Source organism: Stegostoma tigrinum, chromosome 42 (assembly GCF_030684315.1).
Source record: "Stegostoma tigrinum isolate sSteTig4 chromosome 42, sSteTig4.hap1, whole genome shotgun sequence".
NCBI lineage: Eukaryota > Metazoa > Chordata > Chondrichthyes > Orectolobiformes > Stegostomatidae > Stegostoma > Stegostoma tigrinum.
The window spans coordinates 15,015,364-15,030,371 of NC_081395.1; the positions used below are offsets into that span (position 1 = coordinate 15,015,364).

The 15,008-nt window shown below is 42.6% G+C and overlaps 1 pseudogene; it reads left to right on the forward strand.

The window, feature by feature from the left end:
• Nucleotides 1–15,008, forward strand: part of LOC132206005 (zinc finger protein 420-like) — a 59,722-nt pseudogene that overhangs the window by 7,058 nt on the left and 37,656 nt on the right.

Sequence of the window (15,008 nt, forward strand, 5' to 3'; positions counted from 1 at the left end):
ATTTAGATCTGGAATGTGTTGCATGGAACTATGATTTAAGCAGATTCAGTTGAGGCCATTAGATAATTTTCCTATTCAAATAACGTGCAAGATTATAGGGGAAAAAATCAGGAGAATGGCACAATGTCAGAATGCTCAGTAAGAGAACTGTGCAGACAAAACGTGCTGAATGACCTCTGTGAATTACAGAATTGCTAAAGCATAGACAATCACTCATTGAATGTATTAGGCAAGAATTTTCACAAGTTGATTGGGGGTGCATGTTTGCAGGTAAAGGGGCAGCTGGAAAATGGGAAGTCTTCAAAAATGTGACAACCAGAATCCAGGGACAGCATGTTCCTGTTAGAATGAAGGGCAAGGCTGACAGGTGTAGGGAATGCTGGATGACCAGAGAAATTGAGGTTTTGGTTAAGAAAAGGAAGGAAGCATACATCAGGTATTGACAGTGGAGATCGAGTAAGTCCTTTAAAGTAGGAGTATACTTAAGAGTGAAATCAGGAGGGCAAAAAGAGGATGAGAGATTGACTTGGCAAGTAGAATTAAGGAGAATCCAAGGGGATATGGAGAAGGATATGGAAGATGGAGAATGTGGGGAAACAGATAGTGACATCTTGGGGGGGGGGGGGGGGGGGGAAAATGGACATATTACAGAGGAGGAGGTGCAGGACGTCTTAAAATACATAAAGGTGGATAAATCCCCAGCACCTGATCAGGTGCACCTTAGAACTCTGTGGGAAGCTAAGGAAGTGATTGCTGGGTCCCTTGCTGAGATATTTGTATCATCGATAGCTACAGGTGAGGTGTTGGAAGACTGGAGGTTGGCTAACATGGTGCCATTATTTAAGAAAGAGGGGGAAAGAAAAGCCAGGGAACTGCAGACTAGTGAGCCTGACATTGCAGTTCTGACCATCTCTGAACCAGATGCTGGAGAAGCTGAGATAACGAGCTGGATGTACACAGCAGGAGGGAGGAGGGTAACTAGCCTCTGATGCGGCTTGGCCTGCTGTGTTCATCCAGCTCTACGCCTTGTTATCTTAGCCTGACGTTGGGTGGTGGGCAAGTTGTTGGAGGGAATTCAGAGAGTCAGGATTTGCATGTACTTGGAAAGGCAAGGACTAATTAGGGATAGTCAACGTGGCTTTGTGCTTGGGAAGTCATGTCTCACTAACTTAAGTTTTGTGAAGAAGTAACAAGGAAGATTGATGAGGCCAGAGCAGTGAATGTGATCTATGTAGACTTGAGTAAGGTGTTCCTCATGGTAGATTGGTTAGCAAGATTGGATCACGTGGAATACAGGGGGAACTAGCCATTTGGATACAGAACTGGCTTAAAGGTAGAAAACAGGATGTTGATGTAGGGTTGCTTTTCAGACTGAAGGCCTGTAACTAGTTGTGTGCCACAAGAATCGGTGCTGGATCCACTGATCTGTCATTTAAACAAACGATTTGGATGTGAACGTGTGGGTGTCATTAGTACATTTGCAGATGATACCAAAATTGGAGACGTAGTAGACAGCAAAGAAGGTTACCTCAGTACAGCGGGATCTTGATCAGATGGGCCAATGGGCCGAGGAGTGGCAGATGGAGTTTAATTTAGATAAATGTGAGGTGCTGCATTTTGGAAAGGCAAATCAGGGCAGGACTCATACACTTAATGGTAAGGTTCTGGGAAGTGTTGTTGAACAAAGAGACCTTGGAGTGCAGGTTCATAGTTCCTTGAAAGTGGAGACACAGGTAGATAGGTTAGTTGGCTAGTTGCCTAGATAGGTAGATACCTTTTTTTGGACAGTGCATTGGGTAAGGAGTTGGGGGTCACGTTGTGCCTGTAAAGGACATTGTTTAGGTCACTTTTGGAATACTGTGTTCAATTCTAGTCATCTTTTTTTCGGAAGGATGTTGTGAAACTTGAAAGGGTTAAGGAAAGATTTACAAGGATGTTGCCAAGGTTGGAGGGTTTGAGCAACAGGGAGAGCTTGAATACACTGGACCATTTTTCACTGGGGCATTGAAGGGTGAACTTGTAGAGGTTTATAAAATCACAAGGGGCATGGATATGGTAAATAGACAAGGTCTTTTCCCCTTGATGGGGAGTCAAAAACTAGAAGGCATAGGGCTACGGTGAGAGGGGAGAGATTTAAAATGGACCTAAGGAGCAACTTTTTCATGCAGAGGGTGGTGTGTGTGTGTGTGTGTGTATATAGAATGAGCTGCCAGAGGAAGTGGAGGAGGCTGGTACAATTACAGCATTTAAAATGCATCTGGATGGCCATATGAATGGGAAGGGTTTAGAAGGCCAAATGCTGGCAGATGAAACCTGATTTATCTAGGATATCTGGTTGGCATAGACTATTTTGACCAAAGGGCCTGTTTCCGTGGTGCACATCTTTGACTATGAATGTTCACAGTTAGCTATGAACATGAGGTTAACATCTGTTCTGCATGGTCAGTCCAGGAGAATCTGATTAATGTTTTGTGGTGAAAGCTTTGAGATTATCGAACACCTTGCTGCCTGTAGATGCACATTATTTTGTTAACAAAGTTCAGAATGATAACCAAAAACAGTATTTGGATGTTAGCAGAAGGAGGGAAGAGTGTGTAATAGGGATTTACAGCTTTCAGAACAAAAATGGAAAATATTGCACAGAAACTGTAATTGTCTGTTCTGAATTTCTGTCCTATACTCATAATGCTGACTTTTGTGCTGACTCCTTTTTTCCAGTGTATCTGAGATCTGAGTGAGTCATCAGGATGTAAATAGACCAAATGTTGAATGGGAATGTCAGCGGGAAAAGTTTTCTAACATTGTGACTGGGAAAAAAAACAATCAACACATATCTGCATACAGATCTGAGTGAGAATGTTCCAGTGAACTGATTGCAGTAAAAGTTTTTATCAGTTACACAGCCTGAAAAAAATCACCCCATTCGTAGTTGACAAACTGGTGTGTTGACGAGCTTTCAACTGATCATTTAACCCAGAGACGCACCAGGACATCCTCAGCATGGAGAAACCATGGAAATGTGCTGACTGTGGGAAAGGATTCATTTCCCCATCAAAGCTGGAAACACATCGTCGCAGTCACACTGGAGAGAGGCCATTCACCTGCTCCGTGTGTGGGAAGGGATTCACTGATTCATCCAACCTGCTGACACACCAGCGAGTCCATGCTGAGGAGAGGCCGTTCAGCTGCACTTACTGTGGAAAGAGGTTCAGGCACTCGGGCGCACTCACTGTACACCAGCGAGTACACACTGGGGAGAGGCCGTTTGCCTGTTCTGTGTGTGGGAAGGCATTTAGTCAGTCAACTACCTTGCTGAGACACCAGCAAATCCACACTGAGGAGAAGCCATTCAGCTGCCCGGACTGTGGAAAGAGGTTCACACGTTCAGGTACCCTTGTAATGCACCAACGAGTTCACACTGGGGAGAGGCCATTCACCTGCTCTGTGTGTGGGAAGGGATTCACTCAGTCATCCCACCTGCTGACACATCAGCGACTTCACACTGGGGAAAAACCATTTCCCTGCACTGTGTGTGGGAAGGGATTTGCTCAGCAGTCCCACCTGCTAACACACCAGCGAGTTCACACTGGGGAGAGCCAATCCATCTGCTCAGTCTGTGGGAAGGGATTCACTCTGCCATCCCAGCTAGTGACACACCAGCGAGTTCACACCGGTGAGAGGCCATTCACCTGCTCTGTGTGTGGGAAGGGATTCATTAGCTCAGCTACACTGCTGCGACACCAGCAAGGTCACACTGAGGAAAGGCCCTTCAGTTGTACTGACTGTGGAAAGAGGTTCAAGCAGTCTGACTACCTCATTGTACACCAGCGAATTCATACTGGGGAGAAACCATTCACCTGCGCTCAGTGTGGGAAGAGATTCATTGATTCATCTCGACTGCGGAGACACCAGCGAGTTCATGAGCGACTGCAGGGATATGGTTCTGTTATTACTCACATCCAGAACTGAATCATGTTCATTCTGACAATTGCTCTTTGTTTCTGCCAACGTTAATAATCCCTGTAACTGGAAATTAATATTCTGGATCTGAATGACTGAATTTTCAGGGCTGCAGTGTCCTTTTAAAAAGCACCATCTGTGAATGTTCACTATAATTCAGGGATTTTCACCAGAAATTAGTTGATAACAAAATTCTGAACTTTTTGCTTTTGTCCTAAATTGATTAATCTTTGCAAACTTTAAAATTTGGTGTCTGAGCAATTCCACTGATTAACATCACCAATGAGAACATGCTGATGAGTCCTTACTGACAATTCTGACTAGCTTGCACATTCCATGCAGTTGTCCCTCCATTATCCACAAGAAAGAAGGGAATGGAATTTGGAGGAGATTAGAGAGTCTCAATGTGCTCCTGCTCATCCGGTACTGAAATCCCGTTGATGCGAGAATGAAGACAAGTCTGATCTGGGTAATGGACTGTGAGAAATCACCATCCAGTAATCTGATTAAAATCTTCTGAAATGTATTGATTTGTTATAGAAAATACTCACTCTCTTTCAAAGGAAAAAATCCAAAGCAGGTCACTGTCTGACAGATGCAGGACAGGCCTGTTCTCTCTGTCCAGGATATGACTCTAGCACAGATCCTGAAGCAAGATATTTCTGACTCCGATATGATCGGCTCTCATAATTAATTGTCTGTGTAAAAGTTTAAAGACCAGCTGTTGGAAAGTGTTTCAAAGTGATCCAACCTGGCTTTAACACAAGCATACATTCTGGCTCACACTAGTAAATTGTTCAGAGGCGTCACTGCCACCCACTACAGAGACCTGCATTCATTTCGCCTCATGCGTCCGTTTGTCCTCCAGGACTGGAATACAATTCTCACATGTCATTGTTCTGGTTGGCTTCTCACGTTAATGTGTTGCTTCTTAATAAAGCACTCTTAAATAACATATAAGTTTTGAGCCCTTTTTTTGGGGGGAGTGAGATCTTGGTGGTAGATGTCAGTCCTAGTCTTGAGCAGTAACAGCCTTTGGAACTTCTTCACCTGTGCTTAACTAAGTCAGGCCAGGAATGTACAGTGACATTCACACACTACGGGAAATGTTTGTTTTCTGAGAGTTTGGGAATTGTGGAAGAGCATGACAGGGATTACAAATATATCCACAATTGACTTTACAAAGAGTTTTAGGAGGGCAAAATTAAATTGAACTAAGTCCAGAATCAGAGAGACAACTTTCCCAAGATGGATGCAGATGAACAGCAATGGAGAATTTAAAATTCATCCATGGACTTTTAATTGAACTAACGACTTGCCAATAATTTAGATTTGTGAGAGATGATCTGCAGTCAAGAGAATAAATCAAGTCAATATTTAGCACACTTAACCAGAAAAGTTTTGACACACATTCTTGGGGGCAGCTTAAAAGTTTGTCTTTCTGATTCTGATCATTCTCGCAGCTTTAGGTTTGTTATGGTATGTATTCAGGAAATGAGGAGAACATTAACCAACTAAGAACTACCTGGGTTTGACAGAAATCGGTTGTCATTAAGAAGATTCCCTTCTCAGGGTTGGGAGATTTATAACAAAAGACTATCGAATAATCTGATCAAATTTAAACCTACGTGGGAAGTAACCAAATGGCCCATCGAGTCCACTTTTGCATTCAATACAATCACTGATCATCCCTATCAAGCCTTTTTCCTGGACTACCCTTAACCATGCTTTTGTAAAAGCAGGTCTGTCAATCTCTATTTTAGACATACTTGATGACTGAGCTTCTACAGCTCTTTTGGGATAGAGACTTCCAAAGGTTCACAACCGTTTCCGTAAAATAATTTCTCCTCCTCATACCAGGTGGTTCCCCATTTCTTTTTCAATTATGCCCTCTGGGTCTAGACTCCCCATCCAGAAAACCTATTACTTACCTTTTTTATTCTTTTAAGTATTTGATCAGTTTCAAAGAGATCACCTCTAATTCTTTGAACCATAAGAATATCTAGGGTTGCAACTGCAAGACTGTCAGCAAGAGAGCTAGGAATGACTTGAGGAGAAATATCTTCATTCAGAGTTGTTAGGATTTGAAATGCTCTGGCTGGGAGGGCGGAGGCAGATTCCATTGGTGGTTTTAAAAGAGCTGGATATATATTTGAAAGGGATGAAGTTATAAAAGGGCTGTGGAGTTAGGGCTGGAAAATGCGATTAACTGGGTAGTTCTTTTAGGAGCTGGTACTGACATGATGCCCCCTCCACGACTGTACAGTTCTATGAATTTTAATATAGGCCCAGTTTTTAGTTACAAGTTCTAATTTGCAGTACTTCTTTCCCCATGGGCTTGCAGTCACTCCATTCTGGGCTTTCCTCACGAGAGCTCAGTCTCTCTCTTGCACTGGGCCTGATATCTGTGTTGCCATTTCACTGCTGACAAACTTCTGCTCACGAGCCACCTTGCACAGGCCACCAGAGTCCCCCTCTGCTGCTGTGGACCCCCAGCTGCTTCCACAGAGCTGCCAACCAGAATTCTGCCTGGGCACACCAAACACCTCATGTCCAACTGCCAAAGTTTCTGCTGTGGACCCCTAGCTGCTGCCTTTGCACCTAAACTGCCTCCTGAAGCTAAGTAGAGATCAAAAAAAGCCAGAAAAGAAGAAAGTGGCTGGGTTCCGGCTCAGGAGACCTGCTCTGCTACTATCTTGGAATTACAGTGTTGAGTTGTGATAGGTAAGTAATCTTGGGGTCAAAAAATGGCAACAATATCATGGACAGTGTGATTCAGCTTCAGACAGTTCTAACAAGGGGAAATTTGAATGTTGAATGATTCTGATTGTTCCAAGTATTAATTAGAGGAATTTTCTGCTGATGCAGTACTGCAAGAAAATATAACGAGTGGAGGAACATAGAGGGATATTGGATTGTGGAGCTGGGCATAGTTCGTGTACATGTGCTTCTTTACTGCAAGAGGCTTAAATGGGGAAAACTTGGTTAAAATGCATCCTCAAGGATTTCTTGAAAAAATATGTGGATAGTCCAACTACAGGAGGGGCCATACTGGAACCTGTATTAGCTAACAAGCCTGGCCAGGTGACTTCTTTTTCAGTGGGACAGCATTTTAGAAACAGTGATCACAGCTGCTTAAGTTTTAAGATAGCTACAAATAAGGATAAGTCAGGATCTTGCAGGAAGGTTCTAAACTGGCGGAGGGCTAATTATGCCAGTATTAATCAGGTGCTAGGAGTGTTAATTGGGAGGAGCTGTTATTGGGCAAGTCCGCATTTAACGTGGGAGTTGTATAAAAACCTCCTGATCAAAGTTCAGGACTGGCATTTTCTGGTAAGGAGGAAGGGCAAAGATGGCAAGGTAAAGGAGCCTTGGATAATGAGGGAGGTTGTGAATTCAGTCAAAAGGGAAAAATAAACATATATTAGGTTTAGGAAGCTAAAATCCATCTAGGCCTGTGAGGAATATAATGAAAGCAGGAAAGAACTCAATCAGGGAACTAAGAGAGCAAGAAGGGGCGATGAAGTGACCTTGGCAAGTAGGGTTAAAGAGAATCTTGAGGTATTCTGTACATAAATTAAAGCTAAGAGGATAACTAGGGAGAAGTTAGAACCATTCAATGATAAAGAAGGGAACTTGTGCTTGGAGACAGAGGATGTAGGCAAGATCCTAAATGAGTACTTCATGTTGGTATTCTCCCAGGAGAGAATATGGAGCATAGCAAGACTAGTGTGGAGCATGCGACTGTGCTATGGCATTTTGAGATCAAGAAATAATTGGTGTTGTGTCTGATAAGTCTCCAGGGCCCGGTGGTATCTATGCCAGCTTATTGAGAGAGAAGAGAGGAGATTTCTGGGTCCTTGACAAAGATCTTTGTATCCTTGGTAGCTACTGGAGATGACCCAGAAGACTGACAAGTAGCTAATGTCCTATTCAGGAAAGGAAGTAAAAATAATCTAACTATAGAGCTGTGAGACTCACATCGGTGGTTAGGAATTTTTGGAGAGAATTCTTAGGGATAGGATTTACATGCATTTAGAAAAGCATGGCCTAATTATGGACAGCCAGCATGGCTTTCTGTGGGGCAGCTCATGTCTTAACTGATGATTAAATTTTTTGTGGTGGTGGTGCTTGATGAAGGTACAGCAGTGGATGTCGTCTGTGTGGATTTTAGTAAGACTTTCAACAAGCTTCCTCATGGTAAACTCATCCCAAGATTCAGATGCATGGGATCTGTGGTGACTTGACCACGTCGATTCAGAAGTATCTTTCCTATGGAAGGCAGAGGGTAGTGGTGGAAGGGTTTTCATTTTTGGCTGGAGGCCCATGACTGATGGATTCCTCAGGGATCCATACCAGGACCTCTACTGTTCATGATATATGTGTATATATAAAATGATTGGTGCAGTTGTGTGTACTGCAGAAGGTTATCAAAAGGTAAAGTGGGATATAGAAGCATTGCAGATATTGGCGGAGAAATGGCAGATGGAGTTTAATTTGGATAAGTGTGAGGTGCTGCACTTTGGGAGATCAAACAGTAAGGGAATGTATGGAGTTAGTGGCAAGACCCTGAACAGCATTGACATACAGAGGCAACTTGGGGGTCAAGTCCATAGGTCCCTGAAAGTGGCCACACAAGTAAGGTGGTAAATTAGGCATATGGCCTGCCTGCCTTTATTGGTCAACATATTAAGTACAGGAGTAAGAATATCATGTTGCAGCTTTATGAGACTTTGATTAGGGCACACTTAGAATATTGCGCTCAGCTCTGTTGCCATGTTACAGGAAGGATGTGGAGGCTTTGGAGAGGGTTACCAGGATGCTGCCTGGATTAAAACTCGGTTTGTTCTCTCTGGAAAAGTGGAGGCCGAGGGGCAACTTGATAGAAGTCTATGAAATTATGAGATGCCTAGATGGGGTTGGTGGTTAGAATCTTTTTCTGTAGAATTGAAATGTCTGATACTAGGGGACATGCATTTAAGGTGAGAGGGAGAAAGTTCAAAAGAGATGTGAGGGATGAGTTTTTTGCACAAAGTGTGGTAGGAATCTGGAACGCACTGCCGGGGTGGTGGAAGAGGCGGTGTATAAGGGACTTCTAGAAAAGTGAACACGCGTGCAAGGAATGGAGGGATATTGACTGGGGCAGGCAGAAGGTATTAGTTTAATTTGGCAAGCATTGTGGGATAGAGGGCCCATTCCTGTGCTGTACTGCTCTGTGCACTTTTGGACGATGTGACCTAGTGGCAGCATGTAGAGGAGGAATAAGAGGGACTAAGGATAGATCCATAAAGGATACCAAGGAAAGAGGTCTGATATGGGGCAATAATGTGTGTAGAAGCTGCGGTCAATAGTTATATTTTTGAGAACGGCTGATGATAGTATAGCACAAGGATAGGGAGCTAGAACTGGAAAAGTGAGAGGATCAATAATAATAACATCAGTCAACTTTGGGAAGTCGGATGCCTGACAGTTTAATGGGAATAAGGCCAATGAAGCTGCAAGTGTCTTATGGCCAAGGTGATCTCTGATTTCGAATGCACCTGATAAAGGGGCATCGCTCTGGCTTGTCCAATGATAGTAGTGTTGTCCCAGTTGAAAAACCACACAGCCAAACAGAGGACAGCCAGGGAATTCTTGGAACTTGGCATTCATCCATGGACTCCATCAACAAACACATTGAATTAGATCCAATATACTGATCATTACAATGCACAGCCAGAACTGGAAGCAACAAAAACCAGACCATATAAATTTGAACTGGCACAAGACAACAGCGCTTCACAGGAGGCTCCACAGCGCTGAGGATGTCACCTAGTAAGGGAACAAAACATCTGCTATCAAACCTCCCAGCTCAGCAAACACGCCAACATCTATAAAGAAAAGCTGGATAAGCTGTGCCCTTTCTTCCCTGGAGCATAGGAGGTTGAGAGGTGACCTTATAGAGGTTTATAAAATCGTGAGGCATACAGTCAGTGTTAATAGTTGGTATATTTTCCCTGGGATGGGGGATTACAAGACTGGGGACATATGTTTATGGTGAGAGGAGAGAGATTTTAAAAAAGTTATAGGGTCAGTTTTTTTTTTACACAAGAGGGTGGTTCGTATGTGGAATGAACTTCCTGAGGAAGGCACAGTTACAACATTTAAAAGACATTTAGATCAGTACATAAATAGGAAAGGTGTGGAGGGATATGTGCTAGGAGCAGGCAGGTGGGATTAGTTTAGTTTGGGATTATGTTCAGCGTGGACTGGTTGGACCAAACAGTCTGTTTTCGTGCTCGATATGTTTATAGTATTCCTGGTGAAATTCTATAACCTGCAAAAGAACTGAGTGCGTTTTTTTTTAAATCGTAAAGGCAAGTTATGCCATACTGAATAGAAATTGAAATGACACCGCAAGAAACCATGTCAGTTGGATTTCTCCATCAATTTTGCAGGTATGTCAGGTAAACAGCCAATTTTTTTTTGTCTGATCATTTATGAAATGATATTATTCCTTGATCTGAGAAGATGACAGGGTTCACCTGGGAATTGGCAGCCTTGGAAAATCCAGAACAGGACGTGATACAGTAGTTTCTGAAGAATATCATGGTTTACTTTGCACCTGAATGAAAACTCAACTCCCAGTAGGATTCAAACCCACAAACTCTGAGTACCACATTTAAATCACTTCCCATTGTACCACAAGGGCCTGAATGGCAGAGTTTTACATCACAGCAAGTGGCACCTCAAACATTTACATTTGCATCTTTTATCAAACACTTTTTCTTATTGACTTATGGGCTGTGGATATCACTAGCTGGGCAGCATTTTCATTTTAAGTCCCCCATTGCCCTATTGTTGTCCCTAGTTATTCTAATCCTACGTTTCAAAGCCTGGCCTTTATCCACATGCTCTGGTATTTCAAGTGATCATCTAAGTACTCATGAAATGATGGTTTCCTAGGTTTTTCACAGGTTCAGGCAGTGAGTTCCAGATACCCAGCACCCTCTGGATTAAATAACTCTTCTCAAATCCCCTCTGAACTACCTGCTCCTTACCTTTCATTTATGACCCCTCTTCTTTGATCCTTCAGTTTCTTCCTACCTCCACAGCTATACTCCTCTTGATATTGTACAACTCAAAATCAGTTACCTCATCAGCCTTCTCTGTGAGAAGAAAAAATAGGAGCCTATCCAATCCTTCTAAATAGTGGACATTTTCCAGCCCAGGCAATGGGCACGTCAATCCTTGTCAATCTCCTTGTCTTCTGATAGTTTAGTGACTAGAATTGCAGTCTTCCTTCTGTGGCCTAGCTAACATCTTAAACAGTTCCATCATAACCACACAGCTCTGTATTCATAATCCCTGTATCTACCTGCCCTGTCACCTTCAAGCATCATGAACATGCATATAAAGGTCTCTCTGATCTTTTGTACTTCCTAGTGTCCTACTATTCAACATGTGCTCTGTGGCCTTGATATTGCTCCCAAAACGCATTGTCTTACACTTTTCAGGTTAAATTCTGTGAGCCACTGTATATCATCCTGTATTATAAAGCTTTCCTCCTTGCTGTTGACCACCGCCAATGTCTTGAGCAAAACTCTTGCATTCGCATCTAGATCATTCATATGCAAACAAACAGCGAAAGACCCAGCACTGATTTTGTGTTTCCCTTGTCTGCTTGGGAATTATGGTGACATAACTATCAATCCCTCCCTTAAAGCAATGAGTACATTTGCACTGTCTATCAATTCCCTCCCTTAAAGCAATGAGTACATTTGAAAAGAATTTCATTGATTGTAACTCATTTTGGGATCTCTCATCTCTGTGACAGCTGTACTAATGCAAGGCTTCATTTAGAAGTTCTGTCCAATGCACAATCATAGAATCATTCAATACAGATGAGGCCCTTGGCTCATCAGGTCTGTACTTACAAAAATACACTGAGTCTACACCAGTCCCTCTTTCCAGCCCCAGGACCATAGCCTTTAATGATATGACACTTCAAGTTCTCAACAAAGTACTTTTTAAAGGTAGTGAGGTTACCTGCCTCAACTGCTTATATTCCTTTTGCGCGATGAACATTGTTAAATTGTTTAGCCAGGGTAGCTATCCAACATGTAAAAGCTCTTGTTCAAAAAGGATAGTGAAGTGACTATTTCTCTTAGAATTAAACCACACATGAAGCAATGTGATGCTAGGCTCATAACCATCCTCTGCTATTTACATAGTCTGATTTTCTCAAAAGGTGCATTGTTGCTGCTGAAAATCTTAACTGATTCTTTACACTCCATCTAGACCAGCTTCTTGCTTTGCTGCAATCTGGCATAAATTTCTCATGTGACGTTTATTGATGCACAGGCCAAGGTTGTAAATGCTGAAGAGATACAATAAACTTGCCCTTCTCACACAGTCCTTTTGTCTCCAGGAGGTGATAAAGTGTGAAAGTCTGAATGACCTTCCCCATGTTATCTGTCATCCTGGGATAACCTGAATAGTAAAAGCTATCCTCTGAGATGGGAATAACAAGGTGAAGTGGTTACACATTAGTCAGTGTGTCCAACCCACAGGGCCTCTTGCAGTAATTCCTCATGCTGAGTCCAACAGCAGCATCCTCACTGAGTGTTGAAACATCATGAATCATAGACATTCTCCAGTGCAGAAATAGTCCACAACAGCCCTCCGAACAGCATCATATCTGGTCCCAGACCCTACTGTATCGCTGTGGCTAATCCACTTAACCTGCACATCTTTGGACTGTGGAAGGAAACTGGTGCACCCAGAGGAAACCCACATAGACACAGGGAGAACATGCAAATTCCATATATTCAGTCACCCGAGAAGCATTGGATAAGTGGATTGGAATGTTGGAAACAGCATCACAACACAGTCTCAGTTCACCATTATTGGGACAAATATTGCCATTCCTAAATAATCAGAGATACAAATGACAGGAGTCTAACATGAACATATGCTGACGGGTTTTTTTGCACAGTAATGAGCTTATGAACGTCAGTCACACTGTTTATGTGACAAAGCAGGCGAGAGAGAAACAATAGCCCATTTTTAACTCCCTACCATGTTGCACTGTCTGCAGCCCTGCAGATCAGGGCCATTGTGGATGACTCTCAGTGAGTGAGTATCTTACTCAAAATCCATGAATCTCGGGCAGTTGGTGCCACACATTAACTCCTCCCTGATCACAGCAAGCCAACAACACTTGCGTAGCTAGCATTTTTGCAGGATTGCAATGTGAAGACAATTCCTGAACACAAATAGGGTGCATAGAGAGATCCCATATTAAGTTAATTCAGGGAACAATGTCCAGTTTTCATTTCTCTCTTTCCCATTAGCTGTGCAGCTCTTGCTCTGTCTCTGATAAAAGACATTTGGATTTTTTTGTAATTTCCTGTGCAAACGTAATTCTTCCCCCTCCCTCCCGTGTTTAAGAGTCATACAGCACAGAAACAGACCCTTCAAGTTCAACTCATCCATGTGGACCAAATCTCCCAAATCAAACTAGTCCCACTTGCTTCTTTTTGGTCCAAATCTCTCTCAACCTTTCCTATTCATGTACCTATCCAAATATTTTTTAAATGTTGGAACTGTGCCTGCAACTACCACGTCATCTTGCAGTTCATTCCGTATACAAACCACACTCTCTGCAAAGCAGATCCCTTTTTAATCTTTCTCCTCTCATCTTCAAAATATGTGCCCTGGTTTTGAACTTACCAACCTGAGGGAAAAAAAATCTTTGCTATTCACCTTATCTATGACCCTCATGATTTTATAAACCTCAATAAGGTAACTTCTCAACCTCACACACTCCAGTGAAAAATGTCCCAGCCTATCCAATCTCTCCTTATAACTTAAACACTCCAGTCCCAGCAATATCCTGTTAAATCTTTTCTGAACTCTCTCCAATTTCAAACTACATTTCCTGTGGAAGAGTGACCAGAATTGCACACAATACTCCAGAATTGGCCTCACTAATATGCTGTACAACCTAAACATGACACCCAACTTCTATACTCAATGGTCTAAGCAATGAAGGCAAGTATGCTAAATGCCTTCTTAACCACCCTGTCTACTTGTGACGCAACTTCCAAAGACCTATGTACCCGAACCTCTAGGTCTCTCTGTTTGAAACACTACCCAGAGTAAATGTGTGTTGCCCTTCCCGAGCACAGCCTGCCATTAAAAGAAAATGGTTTAATACATCCACCAATGGAGAGAACCCTGGTCCCAGGGAAGATAGCAAACAACAGCCTCTTTGGAGCAGTGAGTCAGAATGGGATGAAGCTGTTTTCTGCTTTCAGACAATGAAGCAATGGGGAATACCTTTTGTTATAGAGACTTTTACCAGGTTTGGCATTAAGGGTATCATTGGTTCATTCATCGGGGAGTATGATTCTCACTTCAGGGTTAGTAGCATTTTCAAGAGGTCCTCGTTTCAAATCCTGGACTGCTCATCCATTGCTTTGCCAAGTTATCTGCACAGCTTTTCAAGCAAAGCTGCACTCAATGAGGTCAAAACTTCCTGAAGTTGGGATTTTTCTTCAGGACCAGGGGAGTCATTGCAACACATACAACACAGCAACACATAGAGAAAGTGAAAATGTGCTTCAGAATCTTTGCCGCACAATCAGAGTCTGAATGAATGCTCCAGCTGCAGCCTTGCCCAATTTTGATGCCAGCCTTTAGGATGGTGAATATGAAGTGATTGGATGTGACAGCATTCATGGAAATGGTGCCATGTATAAGGAATGACAGTAATGGAGCTAGATTAAGAAGTTTGGACTGCTTTCCTTGATGACTGGAACTGATGTAATTGAAGTGTTCAAAGTCTTGAGAGCCCTGTGCAGACTAAATAGGGAGAAAATATTCTCCGACATGAACGGATTGAAAACAATTGAACAGAGATCTCAAGTAATTAGTAAAAGCAAACGTGACATGAGGAAAGACTTTTCACACAAAGTATGATAACAATTTTTAAGAAGGATTTAGACAGACAAATGAACATGCAGAGAATAGAGGGATACAGTCCACATACAGGCAGGTGGGAT